Raw genomic sequence first — 17,859 nt, 5'->3', positions numbered from 1 at the left:
CTTTTTAATTATGTGTAATTCACTTTGCTTCCCTATTCGCTTGGAACATGCATCTTATTAGCTTCCTAAGATGAGGCAGAATACACTTAATTGAATGTTCTTGTACTTGGTCTTTTCAAGTAGTAGTTTCTTTTTGAGATACGTCTTCTTCATTTCTATTTTGTTGGGTGCATGAGATTGAATCTAATTAAAGTGTTGGAATTTCTTTGTCATTTATTTTTGGTATTTTAATTTTAATGTAATTGAGTTGCTAATTAGAGTGTTGGAATTGCTCTATCATCTATTTTTTGTGTTTTAATTTTATTTTTATTGGTTTTACTAATGTTATTGGGTTGATAATTAGTGTGTTTCCATTTCTTTTTCATCTATTTTTTGTGTTTTAATTTTAATGTTATGGGGTTTATTTGTTCTACCTTGATTTATTTCGTAGAACAACCTTGATGCTTCTTGGTAACATATTTTCCTTGTTTCTATTGTTATATGTACATTTATGTTTCCCTTTTCCTTATGTGTAATTCACTTTGCTTCCCTATTTTCTTGGAACATGGGTCTTATTAGCTTCCTAAGCTGAGGCATAATACACTTAATTGAATGTTCTTCTACTTTCTCTTTTAAAGTAGTAGTTTCTTTTTTAGATACATCTTTTTCGTTTCTATTTTGTTGAGTGCATGAGATTAAAGCTAATTAGAGTGTTGGCATTGCTTTGTCATCTACTTTTGGTGTTTTTATTTTTATTTTATTAGGTTTCTAATTTCTATTTTGTTGAGTGCATGAGATTAAATCTAATTAGAGCATTGGCATGGATTTGTCATCTATTTTTGGTGTTTTAATTTTAATTTTATGGGGTTGATTTGTTCTACCTTGATTTATCTCGTAGAACAACCTTGATTCTTCTTGGTAACATACTTTCCTTGTTTCTATTGTTATATGTTCATTTATGTTTCCCTTTTCATTATGTGTAATTCATTTTTATTCCCTATTTGCCTGGAACATGAGTCTATTAGCTTCCTAAGATGAGGTAGAATACACTTAATTGAAGATTCTTATACTTTCTCTTTTCAAGTAGTAGTTTCTTTTTAGATACATCTTTTTCATTTCTATTTTGTGGGGTGCATGAGATTGAAGCTAATTAGAGTGTTCTCATTACTTTGTTATCTATTTTTTTTGTATTAATTTTAATGTTTTTGGGTTTCTAATTAGATTTTTGGCATTGCTTTGTCATCCATTTTTTATGTTCTAATTTTAATGTTAATTGGGTTGACTTGTTCTAGCTTGATTTATCTTGTAGAAAAACCTTGATGTTTCTTGGTAACATACTTTCATTGCTTCTATTATTATATGTTCATTTATGTTTTTATTTTCATTATGTGTATTTCACTTTGCTTCCCTATGTTTTTTGGAACATGGGTTTTATCATCTTCCTAAGATGAGGCAGAATGCACTTAATTGAAGGTTCTTGTACTTTCTCTTTTCAAGTAGTAGTTTCTTTTTGAGATACATCTTTTTCATTTCTATTTTGTTGGGTGCATGAGATTGAAGCTAATTAGAGTGTTGGCACTGCTTTATCTTCTATCTTTGGTGTTTTAATTTTAATGTTATTGGGTTGCTAATTAGAGTGTTGGGATTGCTTTGTCATATATTTTTTGTGTTTTAATTCTAATGTTATTGGGTTGACTTGTTCTACCTTGATTTATCTTGTAGAACAATCTTGATGGTTATTGGTACCATATTTTCTTTGCTTCTGTTGTTATGTGTTCATTTATATTTCCTTTTCCGTTATGTGTAATTATACTTCAAGCTTTCATATTTGCTTGGAACATGGGTCTTATTAGCTTCCTAATATTAGGCAGACTAAACTTAATTGAAGGTTCTTGTACTTTCTTTTTTCAGGTAGTAGTTTCTTGTTTAGATGCATCTTTTTCATTTCTATTTTGTTGGGTGCATGATATTGAAGCTAATTAGTGTTTTCATTGCTTTGTACTATATTTTTTGTGTTTTAATTTTAATGTTATTGGGTTGACATATTCTACCTTGATTTATCTCGTAGAAAGACCTTGACGCTTTTTGGTGACATACTTTCCTTGTTTCTATTGTTATGTATTCATTTATGTTTCATTTTTCATTATGTGTATTTAAATTTGCTTCCCTATTTACTTGGAACATGGGTCTTATCATCTTCCTAAGATGAGGCAAAATACACTTAATTGAAGGTTCTTGTATTTTCTCCTTTCAAGCAGTAGTTTCTTTTTGAGATACATATTTTTCATTTCTGTTTTGTTGGGTGCATGAGATAAAATCTGATTAGAGTGTTGGCATTGCTTTGTCATCTATTTTTGGTGTTGGTCTATATGTTTCATTTTCTTTTATTTTTCTCTTTCTTAATTGTATTTTGAAACAAGCATATATAAATAGACCCATTTAGGCCATATAAATAAACATGGCACCATTCTAGAATAAGTTAGAATAAAATTGGTCTATTATTTTTCATTTTAATTTTATAGGATAAGTGTTAAATTTCCAAGAATGAAAATAAAAATAAATTAATAAATACTTTCAACATTCAATTGAGTTGAAGCTAAGTTGAATGAATTAGATATTTATAGTTTATTTGAATTATAGATATCTAGTTTTTTTCTTCTTGCAATTCCCCAACCATCCAACCAAGTAGAAACAACCTTTCTTGCTACCTAGCCTTTCGACAAATTTGTCTAAATAGTAATTTTTTGCACAGCCTAACAATACCTGCATAAATATATTAAAATCATTTTATTTTATTTATTTTTTACATGGATCATAAAACCCATTAAACATGGTTGAAAAATGGACATTATGCATAAAAGTTTCTTGTTATCCCAATCCAGGGCAAGCAGTGATTACTTATGTGCTATGCAATATTGTGACAAACAAGGTCCTCCAAAGGAAAAGGAATGTACCAGGAAGAACAACAAATAATTATGTATATTATATTGCATTGATAGAAGGCTTAGGAAAACCTAGGGAGTATGGATCCAATGGAATTGTTGTCTACACCAATTCTGAACTTGTGTGTAACCAGATGAAAGGCATGTACCAAGTTTAAAAAGAGAGGTTAAAATGACTACATGGAGAAGCAAAAAATATTTTCAGTCAATTTCAATCATTTAGCATAAAACATTGTGCAAATGTTAATAGGATGTCTAGTGATCTATTGTATGGGGCAATGCCAATTCAATATTTGTGTGTGAAAGATGAATTACTGTTACGAAGTTTTACATCAATATTTATTGATGGACATTGTAATATATCTATGATATGTGTGTGTTTTTTAGTTATCAATGTGTCATTTTTAATGACCATGCGTTTTTTCAATTCTATACCGAGTGTGCCCCCACTATGTAAGCACAACGTGATGAACTTGACATGTTTTAGAACTTGATGAACTTGATTCTTTAAATGTTTTTAAATAACAATTTTAAGATCTTAAAATGCATGATGTAATTTCAAGGGTTACATCAATTAAATGCATGAGGTAACTTCAAGGGTTACATGATCAATTTTCTGAATTCTTAATATTTTTAAATAGAAATTTCAAGATTTTTAAATGCATGAGGTAACTTCAATGGTTACAACAATTTTTTGAATTCTTGATCTTTTTAAATAGCATTTTTAAAAAGAATTGTAAATGCATGACGTAACTTTTTAAATATCATATATATATATATATATATATATATATATATATATATATATATATATCATGGATGAGCATTTTCCACATGATTCTTCGAGGTGAACATCAATAGAGTCTCATGCATCTACTAGAGTGGGAGGTCAAGGTCATGGATCAAAGATAAGATCAAATGAATTGGGGGAGGTCCATCGTTCACATCGTGGTATTTATTATATATATGTTTATGTGAATTTAGTTAAATGATAAATGAGTAGAACCATATGTATGTACACATAAATATTGAATTGATTTTCTATTTTTTCATAGATGTTTCACTCACAATGTTGTTGCGTGACGGTGGTCAACATTCTCCGAGTGGTCTTCAATCTCAGGGTGGTCAACATTCTCCAGGTGGTCATCAATATTAGGGTGGTCAACATTCTCTGAGTGGTCATTAATCTCAGGGTGGTCAACATCATATTGGTAAATTATATAATAATAAAAAATATGTTAAAACAAATTTGTACATGTAAATGAATTGTATGTACATATACATATACATGTCTAACTTGCATACATGTATGAATACATTTTTTCACATTTTTTTATATTTATGTAATTATATATATATATATTGATCCAGAGGGTGAAAATGTTGGTCCAAGCAAACACACGTAAGCGGAACTGGACAATTCAAGAAGAAGGTCAGACAGGAACTACCATTTATCCATATGATATTCCGAATGAGCTTCCCTGAGAGATAAACCTCCAACAATGCACATTACAAAGGTGCAAAACTCATTATTCTAAATTGAGGAAAGATCTTGGGAGTTTGGAGCTCCCCGCAGAGAGTAGAGAAAGCTTAGAAATAGTTATGCACTCTCTAAGCTCATTTATTGATATTTACGAGAATCTTTGGCCAACCATAGATTCATTTATAGATATGATGAGGCATAGAAAGGAATCAATGGTGGGTCTGGATAAATGGGCTAAGGTTAATAAAATGGTTACAAAATAAAATGAAAAATCTATGTTTAATTTCAAAGAAGGGTCGAAAAGAAAGATGCTGGCAAGGTGAAATATTTCAAACACCCTGATATAGCTAGCCATTTATAAGATAGGTTCTTTGTAGCTATGGAAATATGACATGGAATGATGAGGTTCTAGTTTATTTTGTAAAATTATTTTATGCAGAATTTTTTTTGGGTATGAAACCTGATTATATTGACCTTCCATCTGAATATTATGGTACTAGGAAAGGTCGATTATATGATCGTAAGGGTGCATTACGTGATACTGAATTGGCTCACCCTGAACCACCTTTAGTACACCAACCTCCTCGTCTGGTAACTTTATGATCAGAGATGGATGCAACTTCTCAAATTAGTCGAGAAGGAAGGGATGCCATTACAGACAACATATAGAGTTCATTACCTAAAATTGATATCGGTCGAAATCGGCAAAGAACACGACCTAATGCACGTGCTAATTTTGTATATAAAGTAGATGAGGAGATAGATAATATGAATACTGAGGATCTTAAATCATATGCAAAGGCTTATCGTAATGGTTGGCAAGACCTAATTGTTCATGAAGAAAAGGGTGTGGGATAGGTATGTGTTAATGGTTAGGGTGGGTATTTTAATGTAATTTGTAATGTATGTGTTAATGTAAATTCACATACATTTTGTTATTTTTTTAGATATAATATAACACAAATGTATCATATGTTCACCATTTGTAGTTAACTCGTTTGTTGAATGAAAATGTTGATAATTTCATGATCCTAGGTTTAGGTTCCAATGAATATATTTTGAGAGATGTTAGTTTTTTTGAAGAGTTCATGTTGATACGATTATTATTTTACTTGTATTATATTGGTGTATTGTGAGGACATATTTTTAAAAGAAATATTTACGTATATATAATTAAATGTTAACAGATTCCAATTCTGGCCGATGTTTTGGACATACACCACCTTCTTCCTCCTTATTAGGAGATGTACCACAAGTATTGAATATTTCACTTATGTTTTGTTATAAATTGAAATGCAAGTTTAATTAAAAAATGAGATATATTTATCTTATAGTTTTAAAATTTTGGAATTTTAGGTTTAGGGAGATGATTTCCATTCTTTAGGGACTTTAGCAATGGGGTCAATAATGGGTATAGGATCATCTAAACAATTTTAAAAAGTCATGTAACAATTTTTTTTAATATTGCAATTTTATGCATAATTTTCATGTGCAAGTTAAAATTTTTAACTTATACATGTACATGTATTGTACATGGCATCTAGGAGGGCACAATGCATGGTGAAAACCATAAGGGCACAATGGAGGGGGAACACCATGAGGTATTGCATGGAATCTGAAACTTTTTATAATTGTGTTTTGATGATCTTACATTCCCATTTAATTTTAAAACATTAAAATTTAATTTTAAAGTACATAATCTTATGTATATATGCAATTACACATGTTCAAGGAACCAATGATCCTGATGAGAGCAAGAAGATGCTGATAAATCGTATATTTCAGCGAGATTCTCTTTGATGCAACTTTTTATTTGACGGTTTTTTATATTATATTTACTTTTATCATGATATAAATTTTGGACATATTTAAAGTAAAACTCTTTATTATGAATTGATGCATCTTATTATTTGACAACTTTTTATTATATATTTACTTTTATAATGATATAAATTTTGGACATATTTTAAATCTTGAACTCTTTATTATGATTTAATACATGCTAATTTTGGAGTTTATGTACATTTTGCATGGTACAATTTGCATGATGTATGGTTTGATGCTTAAAACTTGGTTTTACATATTTAAGTTCATGAATATGTAGCAATGAAAGTAAATTTGCATTTAGTTGGTACATTTTGCATTCAATCATTCCTATAATGTTAGTAGATGATTCTTAGGTTTTGTTTAAAGTTGTTTTTTCTTGACTTATTTAAAATGAATCTATTAAAATTGCAAATTACAAAATGTGAAGTCTACATTTTGCATTTAAATGAATCTTATAATTCGATGTAGATGTCTCAAACAATGATAACTTAAAATTGTATTATAAAATATGGTATGTACATGAATTATATTCATGTATATAAAGGCTACTACAGATGTCAATTGATAGTTAACTTTTAACATAAAGTTGTTTTAATGCACATTTACATAATTTAGATAAAATTGCATTATAAAACATGGCCCACAATTTGCATGATGCATACATAGTTTGATGCTTTTAAATGTTTTACATATTTGCATTTAGTTGGTACATTTTGCATTCAACCATTCCTATAATGTTAGTAGATGACTCTTAGGTTTTTTTAAGTTTTTTTTCTTGACTTATTTAAAATGAATCTATTAAAATTTCAATATACAAAATGTGAGGTTTACAATTTGAATGAATCTTATAGTTTGATGTAGATGACTAAAACAATTATAATTTAAAATTGTATTAAAAAATATGGTATGTACATTTTTCATTCATTTATATAAAGGCTACTATGGATGTCGGTTGATACTTAACCTTTAATATAAATTTGTTTGAATGCACATTTACATAAGTTAGATAAAATTGAATTATAAAACATGGCCCACAATTTGCATGATGCATGCATGGTTTAATGCTTCTAAATGTTTTAAATATTTTCATTTACTTGGTACATTTTTCATTCAATCGTTCCTATAATGTTAGTATATGATTCTAAGGTTTTGTTTAAAGTTGTTTTGTCTTGACTTATTTAAAATGAATCTATTAAAATTGCAAATTACGAAAAGTGAGGTCAATATTTTGCATTTGAATGAATCTTATAATTCGATGTATATGTCTAAAATAATGATAACTTAAAATTGTATTATAAAATATGGTATGTACATAAATTGCATTCTTGTACAGAAAGGTTACTATGGATGTTGATTGATAGTTAAGTTTTATTGTAAAGTTGTTTGAATGCACATTTATATAAGTTAGATAAAATTGCATTATAAAACATTACGTTTACATAAGTTACATAAGTTTGAATTCCCACAATTTGCATCATGCAAGCATGGTTTGATGCTTTTAAATGTTTTACATATAATTTAAGTTCATGAATATGTAGAAATGAAAGTAAATTTTCATTTAGTTGGTATATTTTTCATTCAATCATTCTTATAATGTTAGTAAATGGTTTTTAGTAAATGGCTCAACCAACCAATATCACGAATTAATAGAGCTGTAATATCGCTTGGCTCAACCAACCACAATCACAAATTAACAAAGTAGTAACAGTGAAGTATACATCACAAATTAACAGAGCAGTAACAGTGAAGTATATATCACAAATTAACAGAGCAATAAATCCTCAATACAAGTCTACATAGCAGGCAGTATAGATATAACTTTGTAACTCAATACAAGACCCAATGAGTATCGCTTTGACATCATCACATTCTTAAGAATGTATAACTTAAGAGTGCATAAAAAGAAATGCTAACAATGTACTTGAACTCTAATTTCTCAACCATGAATCCAAGTAGAAGAAATTATTAGGCAATTCAATTAAAATAATTCTAATGGAATGCCATCTTCAATGATCTGTTCATGGTCAACTTTTCACATTCTCCATTTGTTAATTTTCAATTATTTTTTTAATTGAACTTCTATCAACTTTATGCACGTTGCACACAGCAAGTGACTATATTGACAACTTATGGCATCAAGTTGATAGTCTTGAAAGTAAACATTACTCTCAGTTTGGTGAGTTTCTTGGAAAAAATAACCTTTCAGTATAATAGACCCTCTTTCATATATAAAATTGTTATCATCATAGTCTTCCAATAACTTCATTTTTCGTTCAGTGCACCACATCAAATAATACTTGACATTTTCTATGTTGTTAATGCGTGCAACTACAAAAAAAACATCTCCTGCACAGTAAAACAAGTGTAAATTCATATCATAATTAACATGAAATTAACTAAATATCAATATGGACTTGATTTTATTATCTATTTCTAGATCTCTATATTAAAAACATTATCTCTAGATACTTATACACAATAATTTTAAAAACATAATATATATATATATATATCTTGAAATCAATTGAAATGTTACCTTCTCTAACATGATTAGAAACTTGATCACCTTCATATGATAATATAGTCTCCTCTAATTCCATCTCTTCGAAGCATGCAACTGACATTTTCCCCTTTGTATTTAGTTTTGTATGTTCCCAAGGTTTTACATATATATTTTTTTCATAAACATCATTGGATTGTGTGTCCTTTGTACAAATAGGAAAAAAGCAAGAATATTTTATTTTATCAAATGCAAACGCATTTCGGTAATCCTTTGTTTTAATTGAATGCAATTTTCGAGTCCCTTTTACTATTTCACCTTCACATGTAATCGATCTATATACATCTTCAACTCCAATATACCAAAAAGACCTATAGTAAATTCAAACAAGAATTTAAATATGTTATTTAAAATACAATTTATATATGTTGAAGATAATAATCCTCATATTGTTCAAACTATATAATTCATAAATGTTTAAAATTAGAAAATTAATAAAAAATATCATATGTTAAAACTATATACAAGTTAATTTACATATATGTACTTACATCCGTACCCCCCTTGATAGGTTAGTCTAATGGCTTAGTGCAGCATCGCACCATTGAACAACTTGTTCAGCTGAGACAAGTCTGTTTGTAGAGTGGTCCATTTTATATCTTTGAAGTGATCATTTTATACATGCCCCTGCACCATCATGTTCTCCTTTTCCATGACCAGTCTCAAATAAATTCCAACAATGTTTAATGTGGGTTTTCTTATGAATACGACACAACCAAAAGAATGATTGTGAATATTTGAATTAACCTGCGCATCCATCTGACCATATCCAATGTTCATTGAATTTTATTCCACGACCTTTCAATGAGTCATAAATCTTATTAAAACAATGTTGTACAAAATGTGTATCATGTGTACGATCATCGTTGATATAAAAGTGATATTCTTTAATAACATGTTGATTCTCACTAGTGTTTTTTATATCATCAACATTTTGTTCAGCATGTTTATATATAATATGGACAAGCATGGAGACTTGGTCAGAATGACAATATTCACTCTCTATTTCATTTTGTGCAACAAATGTGTAATTATCTACAAAAATCAACTATTGACAAAATGGTCCCCGGTGGAAACATTTGAAGGGATTTTTTGAATTGTAGGTGCTACCATTGAGCTCTATGTGAATGTTTGGTGTACCTATAAATTTTTGTCTCAAATTTATTTAAAAACTCTATTACATGAATTTCTTCTTCTTGCAATTCAATCCTTTTAGCACTTGTACTATTATTTGAACTAATCGATGTATCAATATATTCATATCTCTTCCATTTCACTTTTAGGTTAGACAATGATTGATCATTTATATCAATAGAATATTTGTTGTGAAATAAATTCAAATTTCCACAATGATCACCTTTTTTACCACCAACACATTTCTTTTGGTAAAGTAATTCATCACTTTCTCTTTCACATAGAATTTCGAATATGAAACCATGGATAGTGGAAGGAGAAGGTGAATTTTTCCAAAATTTTTTGTTAAAATTAAAGAAGGTGTCATAATATAATTGAAATTCCACATAATAACGACAACAATAAGTGTCACGTATAGTGATAGTTTTAACATACCATGGTTTTTGTTGCACAAAAGTATTGATTGAGACATTAATTCCATGATTCTCTTCTATGACCTTATTGAACAACTCTATTTGAGTGGTGCCTAGGATATGTTTTGCATGTTCTTCATAGTGATTTCATGTTATTATTCATCGCATCACATCCCTTTATTTTGGTGAAACACGTGAATTTTTCATCCAATATTCATATATTATTTTTTTAACATCTTCTCCAAGTCTATATTTGTATGGTTGCCTATAAATAATTGTCCAACAAGTGAGATCATCATTTACATCTATTTGTAGTCAAAATTTCCTATGTTTGTACAATGTGTTTTGTAAGGTCCCTCACCTTTTTTCCATATATTTTACAAAATGGTTTTCTTTAGTACTTAATGAAACCACTGCCATTTGTATTTCTCTGTGTGCAACTACATCATTTTTCTTTCTAGATCTTCTAATTTTTTGTAGAGCACTATTTATATTTTGAATCACATTTTCCTTCACCTTTTTATCTTTTGTTAATTTTATAATACCCAATAGAGTTGTAGCATCTTTTAATTTCTTTGATGTTAAGAGACCTCTCAAATTTTGAGCTTGAAATGCCACACTTTCATCTTTGAAGAACTTTTAAATAATGACCTTAACATGATATCGTATAATATGGTCAGCTTTTTTATCTCCATATATGTTACTGTCAACATTTTCTAACATTTCATCATCAATATTTATCTCATCTGTACATATGAAAATTAAATTTAAATGGGTATAAATATTCATTAAATAATAAAATTAAAAAATAGAGTTTGAATGAAATTGAAATTAATAAATATGTATAGTTTCAATAATACACGATATATATATATATATATATATATATATATATATATATATATATATATATATATATGATGGTGATTCAACTTCTTCATTTGAATCTCTTTCAACATCTTCAACAACATCATCAATTATTGGTTCATTATCTTTTTCACTTTGTCACTTAATATTTTCAATCTCATCATCAATGTTATGAGGAATATCTCTCTTTGTTTACATTGCAAAATATTTTTCAAATTAGTTTATCAAATAAAAATTATATTTCACAAAACAATAGTTAAAGTTTAAATATCATTTATAATATTTACATTTACATGTATGCTTTGACTTGTAGTTGAGATTGATTTTCCCTTTCAACATTTGTGCGCTCTTCCTTCTTTATTTTGGAATATTTTCTCCCGTATGCTCTACGAGCCTCAATGTCTCTTGTTCGATCATATTTTCTCTTGCAATTTCTTTGATTTCCCATGATAATTTAGTCTATGTCAATTTTTAAAATCCAACCAAAAAAGTCAATTTCAAAATTCTGTAAAAAAATTCACTTTCAAAATCTAGACCAAAAATCTCACTTTAAAAATTCAGCACAAAAGAGTTACTTTCAAAAAAGCTCACTTTAAAAATTCAACGCAAAACAGTCACTTAAAAAATTCAGCCCAAAATACATACTTTAAAAATTAAGTCCAGAAAACTTACTTTAAAAATTAAGCTAAAAAATCTCAATTTAAAAATTCAGCCCAAAAGACTTACTTTAAAAATTAAGCTAAAAATCTCACTAAAAAAATTTAGCCAAAAAAAATTACTTTAAAAATTCAGTCCAAAAGATTCAGCCCAAAAGAATTACTTTCAAAATTAAGTCCAAAAAATTCCTCCAACAACTTCAGCCCAGAATATTTAGCTTAAAATTTCACTCCAAATGAGGAAAGAGTGCGAAAATAATGTTTCGACTCCATTTATTTATATCATTTCGGGAAAAACAATTTTTTTAGGGTCGCATAGTTTCATTTTTGCAGCCGATGGAAAATATCGATACATTTTCAACCAAACTTTTTAAAATAATTTGGTCAAACATTTTTGGGGTTTTAGAGTGTGAAAATAACGTTTCGACTCCATTTATTTATATCATTTCAGGCAAAACAATTTTTTTTGGGGTCGCATAGTTTCATTTTTGCGGCCGATGGAAAATATCGATACATTTTCAACTGAACTTTTTAAAATAATTTGGTCAAAATTAGAAAGTAATTTAGATGAATTATTTTTCCATTTAATTTAACGGACGTCGTCGACAAAAACAAGTTCGGCCGAATGTAATTTTAATTCGGCCGAACTATTTTAATTTGCAACTCTGCAATAGCTCGGCGCTTGTCACATTTTTCCAACTTTGAAATGGTTAAACTCCATCAAATTTGGTGAATTTACTATCGGAACCAATAACATCATTTGCAGAATTGAATCTATTTTCAGTAGATATATATTTTATGGAATTTTATAGAAATTTGTTAATTTTAATTAATTTTATAAAAAATTATGTGCAAAAAAATTCTGAAGGTCATTATGATTCAGTGAAATCAAAAATTTGTATCTTCCAAAATACACTATAAAAAAATATGAAAAATGTATGGTTCATTACATTGGTCCGTCTTCTGTAATGGGTAGTTTTTTGATTTTTAGTTTATAACTAATATGTTAAGAAATTTGAGGTGCAGCTAAACATCTTCAAATTCTGCAGCTTTTTCATATTGTTTCAATTCAAAAAATTCTAGTAATTATGATGTGCATCAGTTGGTTTCATAAATATAGCGATATCGAAGTAGAGTCTATCTATATTACTGCAATATATTTTTTTCAAAAACGCCAAGTTAACAAAGAATACACTAGTGCTCAAAAACATGACGTGTTATGAATCCCTTGATTTTTAAAGAACACACAGTCAAACAATTGCTAAGTTGACATATCAAATGTGAATAAAAAAATTCCAAAAAATAAGTAATAGAAAGCTAATAAAATTTCTGACAAGTTTTCTTTTTATTGTAAAATGAAATTCTAAACAGAAAAATTACTTTGGCTTGCTGAAAGTTGAAGAACTTATAAAAATGATATTTTTCTCAAAAAATGGCAAAATGTGTAACCCAACTTCGCATTTTCACCCTTATGAGATTCAACATAATATTCCAACCAAAGAGATTGCTTGTTGAGAAATTATCACAATAACCCAACCAACCAACATACCAAATCTACCTATTTACTAATTTAAGAGTTATTTCCAAGCCCCTCCCTTAACACTTACATTATTCCATGAATCAAAAATCACATTTATATAAGTCACATATGTTGGATATGGTTTTCACTAACACTTCTACCCACTCTAAAGTCTCACGGACCACTCTCTTTCTCAACCACAATTTTTGAGCTTCCCACTTGACTCATTTAAAGTACAATTGTCACCAACCATCATTGACAAACTTGTAAGATCAAAAATATTAACATACTTGGCTCATAAGAGCTTCTGCAATAAGAGTTTTCAAGTAATGAACCACTCTATGGACCTACCACCATCTCTTGGATATTTCGCTTTCCGTTATCTGTCAATTTCTAGGAAAGCAGTATGGATATTAAATGTGTTCAGAATTTGACCAAACAACTTGACCTTTATTGCACACATGGATCTCATAATATAACCTATAACTGGGGCTATAGGCTTATAGCATATTGTATTCATAATTAAATCAACATTATTCATGGGGCTTCTAGAACTCTGATTTAATTATGTTACTATGTTCAATAATTGGTTCTACACTTTTTACAAACAAACTCAAGAAAAGATAAGAAATTGTTTAACAAAGAAGGCAACAAAGCCCGTGACAACAAAACCAATAATCATAAAACTAGCCACTATCATCCAAGCATAAACTCTCCCCTTGGAAAGTTGAACGTTAACTCTACCAAAAAAAATTAAAATAAATGCTTAATATTATTCCACAGAGAAGGCACACATGCAGCAATTTATATTTCCCATGTATTGTTCCATGAAGAGCACTAACAAAGGGCCCCAATAATTGATTTCTATTGTAAAGCTTAAAAACTTCTAACCTAGGTAGACAACCATAATCCCATGGGGGCTTTACTCACTGAACCTCTAGCATATCATGTGTGTTCATAGCATACTAAGCAATAGCCTTAATTTGACTACATATTGGAAAACACCTCTATAAATCACATTATTTAACCCCCTACCAATAGGAACCCAATACACCTTCCCAATTTAGAAAACCCATACTTTCACTAGATATTATAGGTATCTATTTTTTCATTAACATTTTTTTACCCATCTATATTTTTCCATTAACTTTGAGCTCCATTTGTTATACCTTTCAATATAAAAACCCTTTACCCCCTATTATATGTTCAATATATTATTTCGTTTTTTCCTCAATATATATCCCCCAATCTGAATGCACGTGGTATGTTATTTCTCCCCCAATGAAGCCCCCATGAATAATCAATGAACTGCAATGTAAACGGTCGAAGTGAGTGTCATCTGAGGAATAAAAATTGTCATTATTTCCTTACACCATTGCTTAAAAATGGTGTATCACATACTTGTTGTCCAAATTTCTTTTCAAGAGGCAGAATCATTCAGAGAAGAACCATAACTAAGTTAAAATGCCATAAAAAATCATTAAGCCATTATTTGAAAAAGAGGAGTCACTATTCAATTCTTCTACCACTAAAATCACCATGCCCATCATAGGATGCCCACAATCGTTGTTATTTATCAACCTCTTGATCGAAACAAGAAAATACAAAAAAATATGAGTACTACAAATAGTGCAATGTGACTCAATACACAAATTCTACTCTATGGCATTCATCGTCGGCATTGTGTCAACGATGCTCCTGGACGTAGGCAAAGGCCTACACCTGCCACTGACTAGAAACTACTAACTCAGATGCTTCATAACCTCATCTAGCGTATACCCATGATTTTGTAGAACGAAAAGCTCAACACCACCATCTACATGTTTGTGCAACAAGGGAATATGATCATACGGGGGTATGTATAGATCTATTCAGATGAGATCGGGATTTGGATCCACCAAAAATAAATTACCTAATCATAACTTTTGTTCATTGATTCTGAAATGAGGCCAACTCGAACAATGTATTGATGTCAGACAACGAACAATAAATTAAATTTTCAAATTACATAGAAATTCTCTAACAATGATTAATGGATATATGTACCGTAGGTAACGAAAGAGTCGTCCATATTCTCAAACACACAATAAACTTGTCATGATCTGGTACTCTTTGATCGCAAGGGAACCACACCAAACACATATCACATCAGAAATCACTAAGACAGAAAACTAAACTATGTAATTTTATCAGATCTATGTTATTTACAAAGGCATAGCTATCACAATTCTCATATTTTCTTGGCCCTCTCATGAGGGAGTCAAGCCATAATAGGCCCTGATACCAAGAAAGAAATTTAAATTGGATACATAATACATATAATACACACAAAATTATTTATATATTATTCATTCAAACCAAGATAAACTACATTAATATAGCACTTATGAGATCCAACAGATTCCAAACAAGGAGATTTTTTATTGAGAAATTATCTCAACAAACCAAATCTACCTATTTACTAATGTAAACATTATTTCCAAATTGTTAAACTTAATACACAATAATTTTATTCATTATTAATATATCAAATATTCAAAATTAAAAATTTATTAAATATTAAATAATATTTAACATATATAACGTTTAAATGTTATTGAATATTAATTTGGACTTAGTACACTATGATTTTATTTATTATATATTTATTAATATATGAGATATTTAAATTTAACTAGTTATTGAATATATATATAATTATAATTTAATAGAAAAAATAAATAAGTAAGATGAGGAATTAACATGTTTTACTATTTTTTATATATAAAAATTTTTCCTATTAATTATATCATGTTATATATTTTATTTTATGTTATTAGGAATTAATATTTTCTTCCCATATATTTTATTTCAATCCGTTTTTTCAATTTGAATTTGAATAGAAGTTAATAATAAAATATGTGTAATGTTAAATAAAATCAAATAAATATATAACTTTCTATAAATAGTAAGTGTAAAATTTATATTAATCAAAATCTATAATTTGAGTATCTAGTTAATTTATATAAAAAATTATTAATTTGCCAAAATATGAGGTAGATTTAAATTGAAGACTTTCAATACACCCAAGAAGAACATAATTGGTATATTTTATGAGATACTCATAAGAGTTGCATTTCTTACATGAATATGTTTTCACTAAATGTTTACATAACAATAAATAAAATAAATACATGTTTAAGGGTTCTCGAATTGAAGAATCTTCTTGTTCTAGATATTTAGCTTCATGATCTCCCAACCTGTGGTTGGTTGAGGGCCTAATTTCATATGAATTTCATGCCCCAAGCTCTCTAGTACTATATTTTATATCTACGAGCATTAGGAAACTTCTTGTTGTTATTATTCTTGAGAAATTGGAATCACATGAGTTGTAAGAGCTGTTTGTAGAGATTTATCATGTAAGAATATTTTACTAGGTTGCTACTCTTTCTAATTTTATTAATCCCATCTATGCATTGAGTTACATTATCTCATGTTTCAAACAAGCCCTATAATGCAATGTAAGATTATTTAATGATCATCTAAAGGGCTAATCCACCAAGTTGATTTTGTCTACTACTTGCTTTCTACTTTTCTTAAGCCCATTTAGCATTGAGTTACATTATATCATGTTTCAAAACAAATAAATTTGTGAATTCATGCAAATATTTTACCAATCAAAATAATTTCATTTTAAAACCAAATGCACTTTTTTTTGAATATGTTGCAATACTACTCCTTTGAGTTCCACTAGAAACAAAATTGGAATTTCCTAGAGCGAACCCAATGGAATGAAGAAATAGTAAACCCAAAAGATACAATAGCATATCTGGAAGCCTCACCCAAATAGGAATTTTGTTCAAAATCTCTTTAGGGAGCCAAGGCATCAAACACAAGCATGCATCCCGAAAAACCATAAGCTTAAATTAAGGATTAAATATCTATCTTTAACACTATCAAACTCAACAAAAAAAATACTTATCACATGGATAGATGAAAACTTCTTATTTAATCATTACACACTGGAATCTAGCATTTTGAGATTCAGTCACAAAGGTATACTAGTTATTGTGAAAAACAAAAATAAAAAAAAATTATTTAAAACTAGGTTTCCAGATCTCCAAAAAAGGGTTTCCTCGTGAATATCTCAGATCCAATAGAAATGCAAATGGGAATTAGCAGAAAACTCATGACTCACAACATTTTTGAAGGAAAAGAAGTTATAACTTTCTTAAAATACACTTGAAAGATGATTTTGAAAACCTTATAATAATTCAGCATTTCACATAAAAAGATAATGATTTAACTATGTACCCTCAAGGTGAAAGTTAGAAAGAGGTTAACAAAAAGATTAAAAACCTCGAAATTGGTGAATCTACTAACAATTTGGTAATCTTTCAAAACAAATAAGTCACAAAACCATACACTTCATTATTAAAATAATTAAATCAACCCTTAAATATCCTCAACGAAAATTTCATAATAAAATGTTTAAATCAA

Source organism: Pinus tabuliformis, chromosome 6, assembly GCF_031772625.1.
Source record: "Pinus tabuliformis cultivar Carrire ecotype Pingquan chromosome 6, CPIR1, whole genome shotgun sequence".
Lineage (NCBI taxonomy): Eukaryota > Viridiplantae > Streptophyta > Pinopsida > Pinales > Pinaceae > Pinus > Pinus tabuliformis.
This window is presented reverse-complemented; position numbering follows the sequence as displayed.